Here is a 19,447-nt window from a genome sequence, read left to right on the forward strand (position 1 = left end):
CTTTCAAATTGATAGCCTCTTTTTAAGTTATTACTATGTGCACACACATGTGTGTGCACAAGTATATAAATACAGCCCGCTGAGTACGATTTTGTTGTTTGCGTGTGTATGGTTTCAGGGGTGATCACTTTATATTGGATAGCCGATCGGGGGCTAATGCCGGGAGAGGCTGATTCTCGCTCTCTCCACAGTCACTAGTTGCCTGTAGTTCTTTGTCTAGAAGTGAGATTTGCTCCCCTGCCCTGTCTTTCTTGAGCCACTGTCCTTCTCCGCATCCCCCGTCCATTTGTCTTCTCTGCTTCCCCAGTCCCACCCGTGTCCCCATCGCTTTCTGCCTATGTTTTCAGAGTGCCACCCGCCCATCTCTGTTTTTTTTTTTTTTCATTTTGTAAATGTCTCCTGAATAACTCTGTTAAAATCATAGTCTTGGGGCTGAGTAACTCAGTTGGTGGAGAGCTTGTCTAGAATGCGTGAATCCTGGGGTTCCATCCCCAGCGTCACATAAGCAGGAGTGGTGGCCCATGCTTATAATCCCTGTACTTGAGGGTGGTGTAGGTAGAGGCAGAAGGAGCAGGAGTTCCACGCTATCCTCTGCTGCATACTGAGTTTGAGGCCAGTCTGTCTCCAAACCCAAACTACAGATTTGATTGGCCTCCATTTGAACGGGAATGATGAGCAGTGTGTCTCATTCCCTCCCGGAGCACTCCAGAGTGTCCATCCAGCTGTCGATAAGACATCAACATTAGACCACACTCAGGGCATCCTTCTCTTTCCACTTTCACATCTGACCCTTAGTGTTGACCCTCTCTCTGTCACTCCACCACCATTATTACTTTCCTACCTTTTTGAACATGAAGTCTCCCTGCAAAGGCTCACATGTTGAAGGCGTGGTCCCCAGGGATTAGATTGAGAGGATTCTGGACTAGTCAATGGATGAAGCTGTTGGTGAATTCACGATGGGACAGCATTATTGTGAACTGGGTCCAGCTTTGTCAGCTTGGAGAAAGTGGGTCACTGGTGGTGTGTCTTGGAAGGCTCATCTCTGTCCCTTCTAGTTCCCCCCCCTCTCTCTCCCTCTCCCCCCTCTCCCCTGTGAATGAACACCATTGCTCCATTACACCCTTCCTCATGATAGTCTGCCTCACACAAACCCAGATGCAATAGAGTCAACTAAGCATGGACCCAAACCTCTGAAACTAAAAGCCAAAATAAGTCCTTCCTTCTCCCCTCCCCCTCCTCCTCTCCTTCCTCCTCCCCTTCCTCCTCCAAGTTGACACCTCAGGTATTTTGTCACAGCCATGAAGTGGCCTATTAACATGCTATCCATGTTCTTCCCAGAACGTTCCTACCTTCCTTCCCAAATTGCTTGTCCAAAGTCTGCAAGCCAGCAGACTTCTCACCATCCAATCATGTCTCCAATCCATCCACGCAACCTTCTAAATCTCTGATGGCTCTGTCCTCCATTGATACCTTAGTATTACTACCACCTCCCCTTTCTTACTGAGTTAACAGCAATAGCTGTCTGTCTGCCTGACTTAAACCCTTTCTGCTTCTCAATCCATACTTCTGCCAGGAAAGGGAGAAGCCTTTGAAAAGACAAAAGTGGGTACCTGATGTGTTGTAGGGACTTTAAAACACAGTGTGTGGGGCTTCTGAGGAGAGTGAGGCTGGGGAATTACCCAGGGGTCTCAACATTTTAACTGACAGCCCCCCAAATTTTCAAACATCCTAGGAAGTAATGTTTTAATTTCAGAAATATCTCTATGCCTGAGTTCTCCGTAACCCCAATGTCTAGCGCACAGTTGGCACAGTAAGTTATTGTTAAATAAAGGAGTGAAAACTGTATGGTTGTGACACAGCACATGTGTTCCTTAAGGGTGGAGGGCCAGCGAGATGGCTCAGCAGGTAAAAGTACGAGCTGAACAATCTTGAGGAGCTGACTTCATCCTCAGAACCCACAGGCAGCTGGACCAAATATACCTGCAGCTGTCGGGGGGGGGGGGGGGGGCAGGGTGCAGGATGTGGCTGAATCTCAAATAAGGATCTTATGACCCTTTCCCCCTCCTTAGTCTATGGGAGGAGGTCCAGGTCAGATCTGGTGACTGGCTAGGGAGTAGTCGTCAGTCACAGCGGCTTCTGATGAAGATGATGCTGGCATAGTCCACAGCATGGACTATATTGGTCTGAGAGGCATATGGAACTGGAAGCCCGCTGGAAAAATGGTCTTAAAATCTGGGGTGCCTTTGTGTTCTGGAATGCAGGCAGTTGCATAATCAAAAACAAAATCAGAAAGAAAACTCTAGAGGCTGGAGTTTCACTGGACAGAAGGTGGCGCTGTTTTGCCAATGCCGAGTCCTGTCCCAGCTTTCCACCTTAACGCTCAGTCACAACTGGAAAGATTGACAGTAATGATCACACCGTAAGTAAGTATGGCGTGGAGGTTTCTGCTGCTTCCTTCTAGAAGGGTGGGGCTGCTTGGAAAGCTGGGATGGGTGCCTCCAGGCCTCCCCAGAAAGTCCCAACTGCTCTCTGAGCAAGGGTGCGCTGTGCTGCAGAGGACTGCACTCGCTCTCTTGGGCCACACTGCATATTGGGACCTGCCACCCACTGAGTATGCAGCACACACACACACACACACACACACACACACACACACACACACACACACAGTACAAGGTCTATCTCTCCAGAGAACACTGGTAAATACACAACAGTTCCCAAACTTCAGTGCTGAAAACTCCATTTACTAGATGCCATTAAGTAAAAAGAGGAAGATGTCTTCAGCCAAGAAGTTCAGTTTAAAAAGACTGGATTTTTCAACTGGTCATCCCTGATCCTTCTAACCATGGGCAGTTTTCTTTTCAAATTCAGTGTTGCTCTCATCAGCTACTAACTGCTTCCTTTTGTCCTTTCTTGTCTCCCTTCTCTCCCTGCCTCTCTCCTCCTCTTCTTCTCCCACCCTGCCACCTTCTGTGACAGGGTTCCATGCAGCCCAGGCTGTCCTCCAACTCACTGTGTAGCCAAGGATGACCTTGAACTTCTGATCCTCCTGCCTCCAGCTCCTGATTGCTGGGGTCATAGGTGTGCACCAACACACCACATTTGTAGATGGTGTTTCTGAAGAAGCAGGTGAAACCCATTTTGCAAGCCTATTTTGTTAGTTAAAGAGAGCCACTTGGATATCTAACTTTTCTATATGAAGTGGGCAATCAAGATAAATATATTCTGCATCTCTCCATGGCCCTGTTCCTGTTCGTCTTGACTCTGACAGACAGGCAGTTCCACCAATAACCCCCACCCCTGCCTTCCCCTGTGCCAGCACCTTTCCAGCCTCAGGGAAAAGATAAGCACCTTGTCTCTGGGAATGGGAGAGAGCGAGGCAGGTGGCCATTAGCTCTGGGCAGGGTAGGAGGTGCCTTAGTTTGTGTAGTCTTCGCAGTTCCAAGAGGTGATTCATCAGCGCCACCTAGAGGCTACCTTGGAAATGACCTTTTCCCCCTCCAACCTGATAAATGAAGATCACAAGACTGGAGAGAAGACTCAATGGGTATGAGGACCTGAGTTCCAATCTCAGCACGAACACAGAAAAGTTAGAGATGGCATTACCCCACCTGAAACTCTATTGCTCTGGGGGAGGAGACAGGGGCATCAGTTGGGCTTGCTGGCTGCCAGCCTAACTCCAGGTTCAGTGAGAGACCCTGTCTCAAGGGAATAAGATGGAGAGGGACAGAGCAGGTCACCTGACACCCTCCTCTGTCCTCTGTGCAAGTGCATGCACATATACCTACGCACATGCTCAGACAAAAGAACTCACACAAACCACACAAATACACGTGCACACACAAATAGTGAAGACTACTGTCCCTCGCCTCTCCCCAATACACATAAAACTCTACCTCCTTCCTGACCAGGTCTGATGGCAACCAAGAATGTCTGAGCGTCTTTTCCATTGAGAGATCTGCACAGCGAAAGTCTCCAGTAGTGAGTGGAATTAGAAGGTGTGTGTGTGTGTGTGTGTGTGTGTGTGTGTGTGTGTGTGTGTGTGTGAAAGCTTTAAAGGGCAGGAATGGGAAGAGAATCGTAAGTACCCATCTAGGTCTTTTTGCAAGGAAGAGCGACGTGCCTGGGGGGAAACAGGAAAGTGCATGCACACTTGATCTTGTTTTCTCTCAGAGTGAAAATCTGCAATCGGCAAACTGCATGAGTACTCCGTAGGCAATTTATTTTTATGAGTTGAGCAGACAGCATGGGAAATATTAACATCCCTGTGAATGAGCAGGGCCAGGGTGTTTAACACCTTCACACAGCTCTCTAAAGAGAGGGCCTCATCAGGAAGACCTGGGGCTGTTTTGTGCAGAACTTACTGGTGCTTACAGCCTCACCACCTTCCTGCCGCAGGGTCTGAGGTCTTAGCACTTCTCAGACTCACAAGGGGATGGGAATGGTATGGGCATCAGGAAAGACAGAGTAATGTGAGGCTTGGTCACCTGCTGTGGTGGTTTGAATAAGAACGGCCCTATGGAGTGGCATTAGGAGGTGTGGTCTTGTTGGAGGAAGTGTGTCACTGGGGGTGGGCTTTGAGGTTTCAGATGCTCAAGCCAGGTCCAGTGTCTGTCTCTTCCTGCTGCCTGCTGATCCAAATGTAGAACTAACTCTTGGCTCCTCCAGCACCATGCCTGCCTGCATGCCACCAGGCTTCCTGCCATGAGGATAATGGACTAAGCCTCTGAACCTGTAAGCCAGCCTCAATTACATGTTTTCCTTTATAAGAGTTGCTGTGGTCATGGTGTCCCTTCACAGCAATAGAAACCTTAACTGAGATACCTATCAAGTGTCTGGGGCCTGTGACATGCTAGATGCAGTGTTGGAGCAGCTGCTGTCCTGACACTGTTAAGCCAGCCTTGCATAGCTAGTAGTCTATAGGCCAGTGAAAGATCCTGTTTTCTAAAACAATATGGAGGCTGGAGAGATGGCTCGATCAGTAAAATATCAAATCTCTCTCTCTCTCTCTCTCTCTCTCTCTCTCTCTCTCTCTCTCTCTCTCCATATATGGAGTATTATCAAGCCATTAAGAAGAATGAAATCATGTCATCTGCCAGAAAATGGGTAGAGCTAAAGGTCATATTGTGATGTGAAATAAACCAGACTCAGAAAGATACACGTTTCTCCTTATACGGGGAATCTAGAAAGACAGAGAGAAATAAAAGACAGGAAAGTAGATGGTGGGCTAGTAGGAGAAAGCAAGGAAATTGAAGGAGCAGAATAAATAAGGGCACCAGCGAGATGAACGTGACCAAGCCATATCTAAACATGTAGAAAAGTCACAACCAAACCCAATTCATCTATGCTGTGTATCTTGTTCAGTGTTCTATTGCTGTGAAGAGACCACATGGCCACCGCAACTCTTATAAAGGAAAACATCGAATCGGAGCTCACTTACAGTCTCAGAGGCTTAGTCCATTATTGCCATGGTGGGAAGCATGGTGGCACACAAGCTGACACGGTGCTGGAGAAGGAGCTGAAAGCTCTACAACCAGATCCACAGGCAGCAGGAAGAGATGCTGGGCCTGGCTTGGGCTTTTGAAATCCCAAAGCCCCACCCCCAGTGACCACAGCTCCTCCAACAAGGCCACACCTCCTAATCCACTCAAATAGTGCCACTGGCTGATGACCAAGCACTCACATATATGAGCCTATGGAAGCTATTCTTATTCAAACCACCACACCATGCTAACAAAAAATGCCAATTAAATAAGGCTGGACATAGTGGTATATGCCTATAATCCCAGAATTTGGGGAGACTTAGGAGAATCTTGAGTGCAAGGCTAGCCTTTATTATACAGCAAGACCCTAGCTATAAAGATAAATGAATAAATGTTGACAAAAGCAACTTTTTGTTTGGAGACAGGGTTTCAATGTGTAGTCCTGGCTGTCCTGGAACTCACTCTCTAGACCAGGCTGGCCTCAAACTCAGAGATCTGCCTGCCTCTGTCTCCTGAGTGCTGGAATTAAAGTCGTGCACTACCACCATGAGGCTTTGGAAAAGCACCTTTTAAAAAAGTGGTAAGTGGACTGGAGAGATGGCTCAGAGGTTAAGAGCACTGACTGTTCTTCAGAGGTCCTGAGTTCAATTCCCAGCAACCACATGGTGGCTCACAACCATCTGTAATGAGATCTGGTGCCCTCTTCTGGATTGCAGGAATACATGCAAGCAGAACACTGTAAACATAATAAATAAACAAATATTTTTAAAAAGTGTTAAGTGATCTTAAATCTGGCAAAAAAAATGGTAAATTTAAGATAACATAAAATTTTGCATCTCGACTGTAAGGGCAGTTTGATGGTATTATTCACATGGTTGTGAATTGGTTTTTCTTTGCTGTGACAGAACAATTTAAATTGAGAGACAGTTTAAAAGAGGAAAAGTTTATGTGGGATCAGGATTCAGTCCTGGTCAGCTCACTCTGTTGCTATAGGCTATAGGCTCTGCTCAGGCAGAGTATCATAGTGGATGGAACAAAGCTGTTCCCCTCACCACAGCCAGGAAGTGGGGTGGGGTGATGTCAGGCAGAGTCTGGGGCAAGACGTACCCTTCAAAGGCATACTTCCAAAGACCTACTTCCTCCTGGGCATTCTATAGGCCATACCTCTTAATAGCCTATTAATTCAAGAAATCCACAGAGTCTGCTTAAAGGGCAAGGAATTTATTAAGGGATAAAGACTCATTACAGCATGGGAGATTTTTCATAGGGTTCTGGAAAGCCAAGCTATAGTCCATGCTGTTCTTCTGCCTGGTCTGTGTCAGCATCCAATACCACAAGGGAGAGTGACTGCCTATGTGCATCCCAGGTCTTGAGGGTCTGCAAGGCCACACCCTAGGAGCATGTACTTCAAGGTCATAGGCAGATAGAGTAGTTAGCTGCTGCATTCTAGGGGTGGTGCTCCAGGGTCATAGACAGAACAGCTACCCACTACATCCTATATGGATGATCCATTGACTAAGTTACTATGAATTCATTGACGAGTGAATTCAATGACTAAGATCAATGAACTTATCAATGAATTCATTCCTTATTTAAGTTACTATGTAACCACAGATGGATGAATCCATCAACTGAGTTACTATACTCACCAATGGATTCATCCATTGTCTAACCCCAACCCCTATGACCCCATCTGGGGATCAACCTTTCAAAGCATGGACTGACTCTCTTGGGGGACATTTCCCGTGCAAATCACAATAGCAGCTGTTTGCAGACTGAACCCCTCCATTCACTGACATCACCCCATTCCTCACCCTTACCCCTGATGGACTACTCTCTGTTTCCGTGACTTTAGTGTAATCACACATGATTTATCCTTTTGTGACTGACTTAGCACATGGAGTGTTATGTCCTTAAAGTTCATGCAGTGTGTAGCATGGGTTAGAAGTCCTTCCTCTCAAGGGACGTCTAAATACTGCTTCCGCCAGTGTCAAACAGCACCCGTCACTTATCCATGCATCCCTTAGTGGACACTTGGGCTACTGTGCATCTTCTTGCTATGGACATAGACGTACAGACAGCTGCTGGAGTCTCCGCTTTGAACCCATCTATGATATATTCTCAAAGCCTGTTTCTTTTTCATTATTTTTATTTGTTTACTTTTGGGAGGGGACATCATGCCATTCCACAGCTCACGTTGTGGTGGGCAGACAATAATGTTGGGGAGTCACTTCTTGCCTTCTACCTTGTTTTGAGGCAGGGTCTCTCTTGCTGTTTCTACTGTGTTGCATGCTCCAGGCTAGCTGGCCTGGGAGCTTCTGGCTGATTCTCACATCTGGATCCACCTCTCACTGCAGGGGTGCTGAGATGAGATACGTGCCGCCACATCCAGGTTTTTGCCTAGGTTCTAGGGGAGTGAACTCGGGTTGTAAGGTTTGTACTCAAGCATGTTTGCTCACTCAAGCCTTCAAAGGCTGTTTTCCTGTTGGAGCCCATCTAGGTTTCCTGGTGGCTTTATCCAGCAGGTCTGCATAAAGAGGATGATTGGACCATGGGCCTGAGTACCAGGTGCTTGGAAGGGTCTACACTTGGCTGTATCTAACAAGGGGGAGGTCTCTTGCTCCTCCCCTTGGCATCGTGATAAAAAGCCCTTTAGAATAAAGTTCTGGGCTGGTGGGTTCAGACCCAGGCCCTCATGAAGCTACCCTGTGCTTCTGTCTTTCCTCTCGTCGTCTAGGTATGTCTTTCTGTCTAATATTTCTCACTTCTCCCTACTCAAGAGAACCCTGGTTGTAAAAGTAGCGAGTGGTCTGCCACAGTTTCCTAAGTGTGTCTAATCTTGGCACTTGGATAAGCATAATGGGAGTTTAGAAACACAAATATGGCATATTTTTTGCCGTTTTTATGAGATGGAATGACATGTCTGCCTTTCCTGTCTCTCAGGATTGCCATGGAGTAGATCACTAGAGGACCAAATGAATTAGGAAGGCTGATCTGAGAGCAAGAGAGACAGACAGACAGACATAGAGTGTTGTTGTAGGGTGTTTTGCTTTTACTCCTTAGGAGGGCCCACCACCCAGCTCCCAAATAAATCACACATGGAGGCTTATTCTTAATTATGAATACCTGGCCTTAGCTAGGCTTCTTTCTAGCCAGCTTTACTTAACTTTAATTATCCCATCCATCTTTTGCCTCTGGGCTTTTCTGTTCTCTTACTTATATAAATCTTACTCTTACTCTGTGGCTTGCTGGTCAGGTGGCTGGCCCCCTGGAGTCCTCCTCCTTCTCTGGCTCCTAGCTCTTCCCTTGCCAGTGTTTTCCTTCTATATCTTCTCTTTCCCTGCCAGCCCCGCTTGTCCTTTCTCCTGCCTCGCTATTGGCCAGTTCTTTATTAGCCCATCAGGTGTTTCAGACAGGCACTTTAACACAGCTTCACAGAGTTAAACAAATGCAACATAAACAAAAGCAACACATCTTAAAGTATTCTGCTACAATAGAGAGCTCCCTAACAGCACTGGGGAATGGGCTGAGATCAATTTAACTAAGGTGGAACATACTGAAGGTGTTTACATGCTTGCTTGCTGGGATCATTAGTGTCTTAGGTTTCTGTTGCTGTGATAAAAAAAAACCATGACCAAAAGTACCTTGTAGGGGAAAGAATTTATTTGGGTTACACATACTGATCAAGCCAACACAGGAACTCAAAGCAGGGACCTGCAGGCAGAAACTGAAGCAGAAGCCATGGAGGAATTTTGCTCACTGGCTTGCTCCTCATGGCTTGCTCAGCCTGCTCTCTTATACAACTCAAGACCATCTGCCCAGGTGTGGCACTGCCCACTGTGGTCTGGACCTTCCCATATTAATTATTAATCAAGAAAATGCCCCACAGGCTTGCCTACAGACCAGTCTGATGGAGGTGTTTTCTTACTTGAGATGTCCTCTTCCTGGGTGACTTTAGCTTATGTCAAGTTGACAAAAACCAACAGGACACTCAGTGTGTGGCACTGGGAGCCAGCAGTCTGCCTACAACAGCAAGCACACCACGGGAGCCAGGGAAGCAGGCAGGTGTCTGCTCTTGAGATAAGCAGGCATGGGGGGAGAAAAGGAGCTTTCCGCAAACCAATTAAGAGCAGTGATCAAGCCGGGCAGCAGCGGCATGTGTTAAATACACAAATATTAAAACCACATTGTTGGGCTGGAGAGATGGCTCAGAGGTTAAGAACACTGGCTGTTCTTCCAGAGGTCCTGAGTTCAATTCCCAGCACCCATATTGTGGCTCACAACCATCTGCAATGAGATGTGGTATCCTCTTCTGGCCTGTAGGGATACATGCAAATGGAACACTGTATACATAATAAATAAATAAATCTTAAAAAAAAAAAAAACATTGTTAAGCCGGGCGGGGTTGGTGCACACGCCTTTAATCCCAGCACTTGGGAGGCAGAGCCAGGCGGATCTCTGTGAGTTCAAGGCCAGCCTGGGCTACAGAGCAAGATCCAGGACAGGCACCAAAACAACACAGAGAAACCCTGTCTTGACACACACTAGAAACTCTTTCCATGAAAAGACACGAAGCTCATCTTCCTCTGCCCTCTGGGTCACCTCCCCATCTGCCTTTCTGTAGGGCGTGTTCCAGTCACTTCAAAGCAGACCCGGGTCTGATTTCTATCCTACAGGGAACCAAGGACTCCTCTAACCAATGCTACTTGGTTGCCTGATTTCTAAAACTATATTAAAAACAGAATGGAGGGACACTGCAGCCACCACCAGGACAAGCAGCATGTAAAGACGCCGGTAAGCCACCAGCCACGTGGCAAGGTATAGATTTATAGAAATGGGTTAATTTAAGATAAAAGAACAGTTAGCAAGAAGCCTGCCATGGCCATACAGTTTATAAGTGATATAAGCGTCTGAGTGATTATTTTATAAGTGGATTGTGGGACTGCGGGGCTTGGGGAACCTGGAGAGAAGCCCTCCAGCAACAAATGGCGCCCAATGGCTCGAGTTACCACCTTAAACCTGACAATATTTAATAACCAATTCTAAACAGAGCCAAAACCAGGTTCCTGCTTCTTGTCTCATACGGACAGCTAGACACCGCAAAACGCAGGTTTCAACACTGGCGGGTTCCTGGCGTGTGTGTTTGACCAACAGTATGGTGGGAATGAGGTGTCTGCCAGTGGCACATTACACTGTGTGGTAGATTTAGTCTTTACTAGTATTTAAAAAAAAAAAAAAAGGTTTCTGGGCTACACGCTGCTTTGATAAAAGCTTAGACCCACTATTTCTGAGATGTGATAACTCACAGAACTGGCAGAAAACGTCATGCTGGTTAGCTGAAATGGGCGGAGCCAGCAGCCACAGCGCCATTTCAGTCTTAGAATACTGCAGTTTAAATCAATAGATTCACAATACATAGGCTTGAAAGAGACAAAAAAGATAAATTAATATAAAAAAGCCACATAAAGATAAATATTACACAGACAACCTAGATTGTGTTGTCTTTGGGATTTTTAACTGAAAAAAAAAAACAAAAAAAAAACATTTGATCAAAAAAGATGTTTAATTAAACCAATAGGTATATTTTAAAGGTACCTTGACTTCAAAATTTGGATTTAAGGATATGTTGCTTTGGAAAAGAGGTTCTGCTTTTGTTTCCACAGAAAGCCAGAGGCTGTGGATTTGTTCCAGATTAAGATACATCAGGTTTCACCAGCCAAGACCCCCTGAAAGGTCTCCGATGACACCATGGCCCAGATGATCCAACATCCAGAGCGGTTTCAAGGCAACTGGTTCGTACAATACAGCCTCACAGACTACCCCATAGGCCTAAAATTTTCTTTGCGTCCCCATAAGATACAGCACCCCACTCCAGCAGGAAGTAGTAAGAGATGCTACGCCCAAATTCCCAAATACACCAAGCTGGCTTTAGAGGTGGAATTGGCTCACTCCCCCTCTAAACCCAGACATATTGCTTAAAAAATGGTTAAGAGATTCTTGTGTCCCAAATCAGAAAAGCCCTCTGGTGTGGGACAGAGAAAAAACAATATTTTTATTTAAAACAGGTTGATTATAAATGTGATCTCTTTCTAAAAAAGAAAAGGGGATATGATATAGATATATAGGAGGATATAGAGATGATAAGATAAAAGGGTAGATTAATGAACCTACTTTTAAAGAACAACTTGTTTAAAATGTTTTACATTGGTATAGATTTTAGTTTATGTTTAAAATGTTTTACATTGGTATAAATTTTAGTTTATTGATACAAACTTGAAGTTAATTTTGTTATACTGTATATATATATATATATATTTCTATTCTTGTTTGAGGTATTATGTTTAACTCATTTACAATTGTAATGGATAATTAAAAATAGATTAATAATTAGTCATCTATGATAATCATATTTGTAGCCATGTTAGTTAAGTCTTCTAGGTATGCATAGATATATTTCAGATAGATAGGTAATCTTCAAACACTTCATAGACCTAGAGAATATGGCATTTAAATAATTTAGAGTTCTGTTGACGTGAGACACAATTGCTCCTGGCTGCACCAATTGATCCTGAGAGAATGTTGGGCTTCTAAGACATTTCCATTTGGAAGTTTGTCTTTTTGGCACAAAATGGCCTACTGGGCAAAGAACTGCCCTTGCCTTGACGACTGACAGTACAAATGCAATGCTGTCCTTTCTGGACAAGTGGGACACAAGGAAAGCGACCACTGTACTCTGCCAGGACAGGGTAAGATGGTCTCTCAGAATTCCTGCTTCTGAAAATGGTCTGTCAGATACTCTAGGCCTGTAGCCAATTTGAATGCACCAACGATGCTGAGAAACATTAGGTGACTGTCCAGGCTGCCAGCTGTCTTGGTCTACTCTTGCAAGATTCCCGAAAGTTGCTTGCATCCATCTACCATTTCTCAGGTACCATTATGTTCCTTCTCAGGTCTTTGATGTGGTTGAAAACTAGATAGTTGTAATTTCCTCAGTTATGACAAAAGATAAGTTAGATATAAAACCTTAAACTCACAAATATAAGATAGATAGGACATCTTCTTTAATATTGTAACTGTAATTCTTGCTCGATAATTGTTTTGTTATATGTAATTTTACCATGTTAAAGTTAAAACCTTCCTTTTTAAAAAAAAGAAGAAAAGGGGAAGTGCTGTGGATATTGTTCTATATAAATAAAACACTGATGGCCAGTGACCAGGCAGGAAGTATAGGCGGGACAAAGAGAGAGGAGAATTGGGGAAACAGGAAGAAGGAGGAGAGACACTGCAGTGACCGCCAGGACAAGCAGCATGTAAAGATACCAGTAAGCCACCAGCCACGTGGCAAGGTATAGATTTATAGAAATGGGTTAATTTAAGATAAAAGAACAGTTATCAAGAAGCCTGCCATGGTCATACAGTTTATAAGTGGAAAAACAAAACAAAACAAAACAGAATGACCTGGACTTCATTGGGCCAAACAATGAATTGGGGTGAAAAGATGGAGATACAGGGCTGCGGGGACAGTCACGGTGGGGACAAAATCCAGTCTCCCTCGGGCACTCTTCGGGAAAGTGGGACATTTCCTCCCCTCTCCCCTCCCCTCTCCTTTTTCTCTTTTCCTTACCCTCCCTCTCTTCCTCCCTCTTTCCTTCCTTCTTTTTTATGTATATGTGTGTTTATGGGTGCCCAGGTAACACGTGTGTGTGTGTGTGTGTGTGTGTGTGTGTGTGTGTGTGTGTGTGTGTGGTCCAGAGAACACGTTTGGTGTCATTCCTCAGGAGCTGTCCACCTTGTTTTTTGAGACACGGTCCCTCGCTGTCCTGGAGCTTGACAATTAGCTTAGGCTGGCTGGCCAGAGAGCTCCAGGGACAGCCAGCCCCTCCTGCCTCTGCCTCCCCAGCACTGGGACTACAAGTACAGGGCCACCACACCCAGCTGAGGAGGGGGTGGGTGTTGCAGGATATTTGATTGAACTGTGACACTCCAAGACTGTGTTAATAAAGTGAACCTTGAATCAGGGGGCAGAGCCAGCAACTAGCTAACCGGAATTAGCCATAGAGGAGCCAGGACTATGGATAGAGAAACAGTAGGAGAGGGTGGGACTTGGAGTTTGGCTTTTTTGTGGTGGTGGTGGGGGGGCGCGACGACAAGTGGAGAGACACATCTCTTGCTGAGTCTCCAGCCAAAAGGCAAGGTCAGCTGGTTGCGTCTCGGCCTCTCTGATCTAGCGGGTTTTCACTCCCACATCTGACTTCTGAGTCTTTGTTGGTAAATAAAACGATAGAGTTAGTTTAAACCTACATATTTTGAGCCAACGACAGGGGACAGGAAGTCCCTCCAGGCTGTGGCCTTGGTGGCTGGCAGGGTGCTGTGGGGCGGTGGGGCCTTGGGGCCGTGGGGCTGCAGACGATAATTAAAGTATCAGTAGATTCATGTGCAGCCGACAGAAAATCATCAGGGGGTGGTGCACAGGTACTGTGGCAAGAGTGTGGGGTCAGAGGACAACTCTCAGGAGTTGGTTCTCTTCTTCCAACTTCACATGGGTTATAGGAATTGAACTCAGGCCACCAGGCTTGGTGACAGGAGCTTGTAGCTGCTGAGCCATCTCTCCAGCCCAAAGCCTAGCCTTTTAATGTAGATTCTGGGGATTAAACTCTGGTCTTCCTGCTTATATGGCCAACACTTTACCAACTGTACTATTGCCTGGTCCTCCCTCCCTTACCCTTTTATTTGAGACAGGATCTCATGTAGCCCTGGCTGGCCTTAGACTAGATACATAGCTGAGGATGACCTTGAATTCTAGAGCCTTCCGCCTTCACCTTCCAAGTGCTGGATTACAGATGCCTACCACATCCGGTAGGACATTTTCTTTAGAGCCAGTGGTGGTCGTGGCTAGACTTTGCTACTGGCTGACTCCAACTTCAGGATTCTCTGGTCTCCGAGTGAACGCTACATCTTGCCTCCAGGATGCTCAGCCTCTATGGTATACCTCCTCCTCTGTGGGCTCCTTTGGAGGACATCCTCGCCTGTTCAACCCTGCCTCCTCATGAAAAAGGGAGGACTCTACCCAAACCCTGAGGGTTGTGGCCTCTGGGCCATCGACAGTAGTCTATTGGGATGAGAATTCTCCAGTCAGAAACTCCTATGGGGCAACCCAGGAGGCCTATGTGGCTGGGTCCCTTCAGTTATTTTTAGTGTGTCTTTTAAAAGATGTAACAGGCAGCCTCCTGCAAAACTTCATTTTTTTTTTTCTGCTTCCCTCAGGCAGAAAATTTCAGTCCTTAACCTTTATGTTAAATGGCACCATGCCTGAGAATATAGCTCACTCTCCTCCTACGTTGCTGCCCCGTTGTTACATGGCTGCGGGTGAAATAGGAGTCAATCCCACAGCCCTGGCCCACTCCAGCAACCACATTGGAATTCATGGGGTCCCCGACAATGGAAGCCTGACATTGCCAAGCCAGCAGAAGAGCCGGCAAAGCTGTGGTGACACCAGGACCTCAAACCCAGCTCCCAGCCCATGTGAGCATGACTGTGAGCAGCTGCTAAGCTGACTTCAGGTTCGTTCATCTCAAAAGATAGACTTCTTTCTGGAAGATTCATTTTTATGTGTGTGCATGTGTGCCTGCGTGGAGGCATGGGCACATAAGTTGCAGGGACCCACGGAGGTCTCAGACCAGGCTGCCCCATGTGGGTGTTAGGAACTGAACGCAGGTTCTCTGAAAGAGCGGTGTGAATCCTTAACTACTGAGCGACCTCACCTGCGCTGAGGCTTACTTCTCTGAAGAGACTCCTTATGAGAGGCTGGGGAGATGGTTCAGCGGTTAGAGCGTAGGTACTGCTTAGAGTTCAGTTCCCAGCACCCATGTCAGGTGGCTCATAACGCCTGTAACTCCAGCATCAGGGGCTCATGTACCTTCCTCTGGCCATTGCAGGCACCTGCACGTGAGTGTGCTATTTACCCACAAAGACACCATCATGGACACACACACACACAATCATAAATAAAGACAACAGCAAAAGAGCACCCTGTGGGACTGTAAGGTGTCTAACTTGAAGGAGTTCCACTTCAACATCTCATCAGTCGACATCATTAAGAACTCTAGAAGAGGAGTTGGGGAGATGGCTCAGTGGTTAAGAGCACCAGCTGCTCTTCCAAAGGACCTGGGTTCAATTCCCAGTACCCACACGGCAGCTCACCACTGTCTGTAACTCCAGCTCCAGTTCCAGACATATATGCAGATAAAACCTCAATGTACATAAAAAGAAGAAGAACTCTAGAAGAGGTCTGTAAGTATGGCTCAACTGGCAGAGTGTTTTCCTAATATGCTTGAAGCCATGGGTTCAATCCCTAGCATCAACTAAACCAGAGGATTCCTGTGATCCCTGCACTTGGGAGGTAGAGGCAGGAGGATCAGAAGTTCATGGCTAGCCTTGGGTACATAGTGAGTCAGAGGTCAGCCTAGGGTACACGGCTGGGAATGTAGGTCAGTGGAGAGTTTTCCCAGCATGCAAGAGGCCCCAGAACCCCATGACAAGAAAGAAAGAAAGAAAGAAAGAGAGAGAGGGAGGGAGAGAGGGAGAGAGAGAGAGAAAGGAAAAGAAAGAAACTTCTAAGAGGAATGGGGTCACTTGTCGACAGCAACATTAATATTTCATTTTCTTTCATTTGTAGCACATACTATAAAAGACAGCTGAAAACCCTGTGGAGGAAACTGACTGCTCACCTCAGAACAGCATAAACGTACCCCCTTTTTATTCTGAAAGTTGTCAAAGCTACAGAAATACTAAGTGAATAAATAATCCAGCTTGCAAGGGCCCCCTGTAGCCTTCAGCTGGGCTCAATAGCTGGTCATATTCTCTCTCCCCTCCCTGTGGTACATGCATAGATACGCAGACAAACACATATTCATATAGCTTGAGCCATTTGGAAGTCAGTTGTGGGCATCATGACTCTAAGTGCTTCTGGATACATTTTCTAAGAACAAAAACATCGTCTTCCCAATCACAACGGCATGATCACATCCAGGAAACCGAGCATTGGTATGTTAAAGGGTCATACTCAACACAAGGTAAAATGACTGCTAGACAGATACAAAAGGAATTTTAATCATCGATGGAGGAACTGAGGCAGTATAGTCAGTGCTGAACGAAGTCGGTGAGCTTCATCAGCAAGAATATTGAAGAGAAGAGGAAACCTGGCTTCTTTTTGCCCCTCCCTCCTTCCCTCCCTCCTTTCCTTCCCCCTTCCCTTCTCAGTGCTGGTGGTGGAGACAGTGCTAGGCAAATGCACTACCAGTGACCTGCACCCCACCCCCAGACTGTCTTCTTATCTGAGTGAGGGTTCCTATGCAAAGCTATCTATTGGCATAAAGCCAACAAACTGTACAGGACCTGTAGAGGATCAAAATCAGCTGACTCTGAAGTGCGTGTTGTAGAGTTGAGTCCATGGTTTGTCCATAAAGAACTAGTGAGTAAATATGCTGGACTTTACAAACTATATAACTTTCGTAACTACAGATTTCCAACTGTGCCATTGAACATAAAAGTCACCACAGACAATATATGAAGAAATAAATAAGGTTGTGTGCTGATAAAGCTTTATTTACAAATAGGTGGTGACAACATATTGCCCAGTGGTTGCAGTTTGCCCTTTTCTAAAGAGTGTATAATCTTCCACCAAAGCACAAAATTTCACCAAGAGATTAAAAAAACAACAGGACCTAGAGATGGGGCCCAGTTGATAGACTGATTGCCTAGCACACATAAAGCCAAAGGTTCACATCCCAGAACTTCACAAGACCAAATGTGGGGGTGCATGCCTGTCACCCCAGCACTCAGGAGGCAGAGGCAAGAGGACCAAAATTCAAGGTCATCCTGGGTTACATAGTGAGTTGGCAGCCAGCCCAAGCCACAGGAGTCACTGTTCATCCCCTCAGAAAAAAACACCAAGAAAGCAGACCCCTAAAATAACACTGTGGCCCCCTAAAATTCATGTGGTAAAGTATTTTTTAACATAGTATTTTGATTAATTTCTTGAGAACCTCATACATGCTTACAATGTATTTTGGTTATATTCACCCGAATTGTCCACCCTAAAACTCCTCTGAGATCCACCGCTGTGCTCACCCTCTCCCTAATCCATGCCCTTGATTGCTTATTTCCCTTGCCCCCCTCCTTTTAAAAAAAAAAAAACAACAAAACACCAATTTGTGCTGTCCACTTACTCCCGAGTGTGGGACTAGCCACTGGGGCGTGCATGACTAGCCGACTAGGGACTGTGCACCTAAAGAAAATGAATTCTTTCTCCTCCAGAAGGCATCCGATCCCCCCCCCCATGCTGGACTGGCCTGGTCTTGTACAGGTGACCACAGTGGCCGTGAGTTCCCGAGCGCACGTCTAGAAGAACTCTCACCCAGGTCCTCCCTGACCTCAGGCTCTTACCAGTCGTCACCCCATCTTCCACGATGGTTCCTGAGCCTCAGGGATGCGGAATGATACAGATGTCCCGTTTGCTGAGCTGTCCAGTGATATCTATTCTCTGCCCCGTGGTTGTGAGTGTCTGTGTTCACCGCCATCTGCTGCTGCCCAACGATACTTCTCTGATGAGGTCTGAGAGCTGCACTAATCTATGGTATAGAAATATGAATTTAAAGGGCAGTTGGATTATTTAGCAGAATAATAAGCAGGTCTCAAGGGCCGGTCGGGCTCCCCAACCATGGGTTCTCAGCCAGATTTGCAGTACTAGACATTTGTCTCCCCCTGTGGAGCGGGCCCTAAGCCCACCCAAAAACAGTTGTTCACCCCCATTATTGCCACTCACGGGGGTCTCAGCTTGGTAAGACTGATGACATGACCCCCGACTGCCTGCATAGCACCTTCTAGTACTGCGAGAGCTAGCCAACAGGGAGGAAGCTTTCTGGCCAGCACCAGCTTGATTTCTCTATTTCCGGTACCCAAATGTGTGTAGTGTCCTCAGCAAGAGATCTTGCCATCAAGTCAAGTGGGCAGCCAAGGGCAGTGGTAACGAAATGCTCACGTCTTAGGCCCCAGAAGGGGAGTGTCCCCCAGAAGGGGAGTGCATTTGGAGACAGGGCCTTTAAAGAGGTGACGAAGTACAAAGAAGCCAGGAGGACATGTCCTAGTTCACTATGACAGATGTCCTTACGAGAAGTAGAGACAAGGGTACAGTCGGTCACAGAGGAAAGACCAGTGAGGACACAGGGAGGACAGTTGTACAGTGCCGATGGAAGGTCCCCAGAGACACCAGCTCTAAGGGGACCTTGACCTCAGATGTCTAGCCTCCAGGACACTGAAAAGATTAATTCACATTGATGAAGCCGTTCGGTGTGTGGAACTTTACTAGGGCAGCCAGAGACACCTTCCAGTTTTGAAAAGACAGCTACATGGTCACGTGTCAGGCCAGCAGGATGGATCACTGTTTCCTAAAGTTTTATCAAGGGCAATGTCTTCAGTACAGCTCACAGGCCAGGGGGTGGGGGATGGGCGCAATGTCAAACACATTTCAGTGCTTAGACCCCCACAGCCTTCCCAGGGTGTCTCTGGAGATGTTCTGTGGTCTGGTGTCAGCATGAATACCCATGAGGCTGGGGTTCTGAGGGTGCAAAGATGGCTACAGATGGAGCTTGGGAAGAACATCTGTATGTGCCAGGCAGGGGTGAGACAGGGGACTCCTGTGCTCAAGTGTTGGGGGTCATGACAGGGAAAACAGGGTATGGGGCCTAAGGCCAGGCAGCCTGCTCAGAGCTCCACACTCATGTTGTCCGGTGCTGGTCCTGGGGATGGGATGCTGAGGTGCTGGAGCGCTTACACGACATTCATGAAGCCCTGGCTTTGATCCCCAGCACCGGGTGTGATGATGTCCACCTATAATCCGAGCACTTAGGTGGTAGAAATGGGAGAACCAGAAATAAAAGGTCATTCTTGACGACATAGCAAGTTCA

Source organism: Peromyscus maniculatus, chromosome 5 (assembly GCF_049852395.1).
Source record: "Peromyscus maniculatus bairdii isolate BWxNUB_F1_BW_parent chromosome 5, HU_Pman_BW_mat_3.1, whole genome shotgun sequence".
In the NCBI taxonomy this organism is placed as follows: domain Eukaryota; kingdom Metazoa; phylum Chordata; class Mammalia; order Rodentia; family Cricetidae; genus Peromyscus; species Peromyscus maniculatus.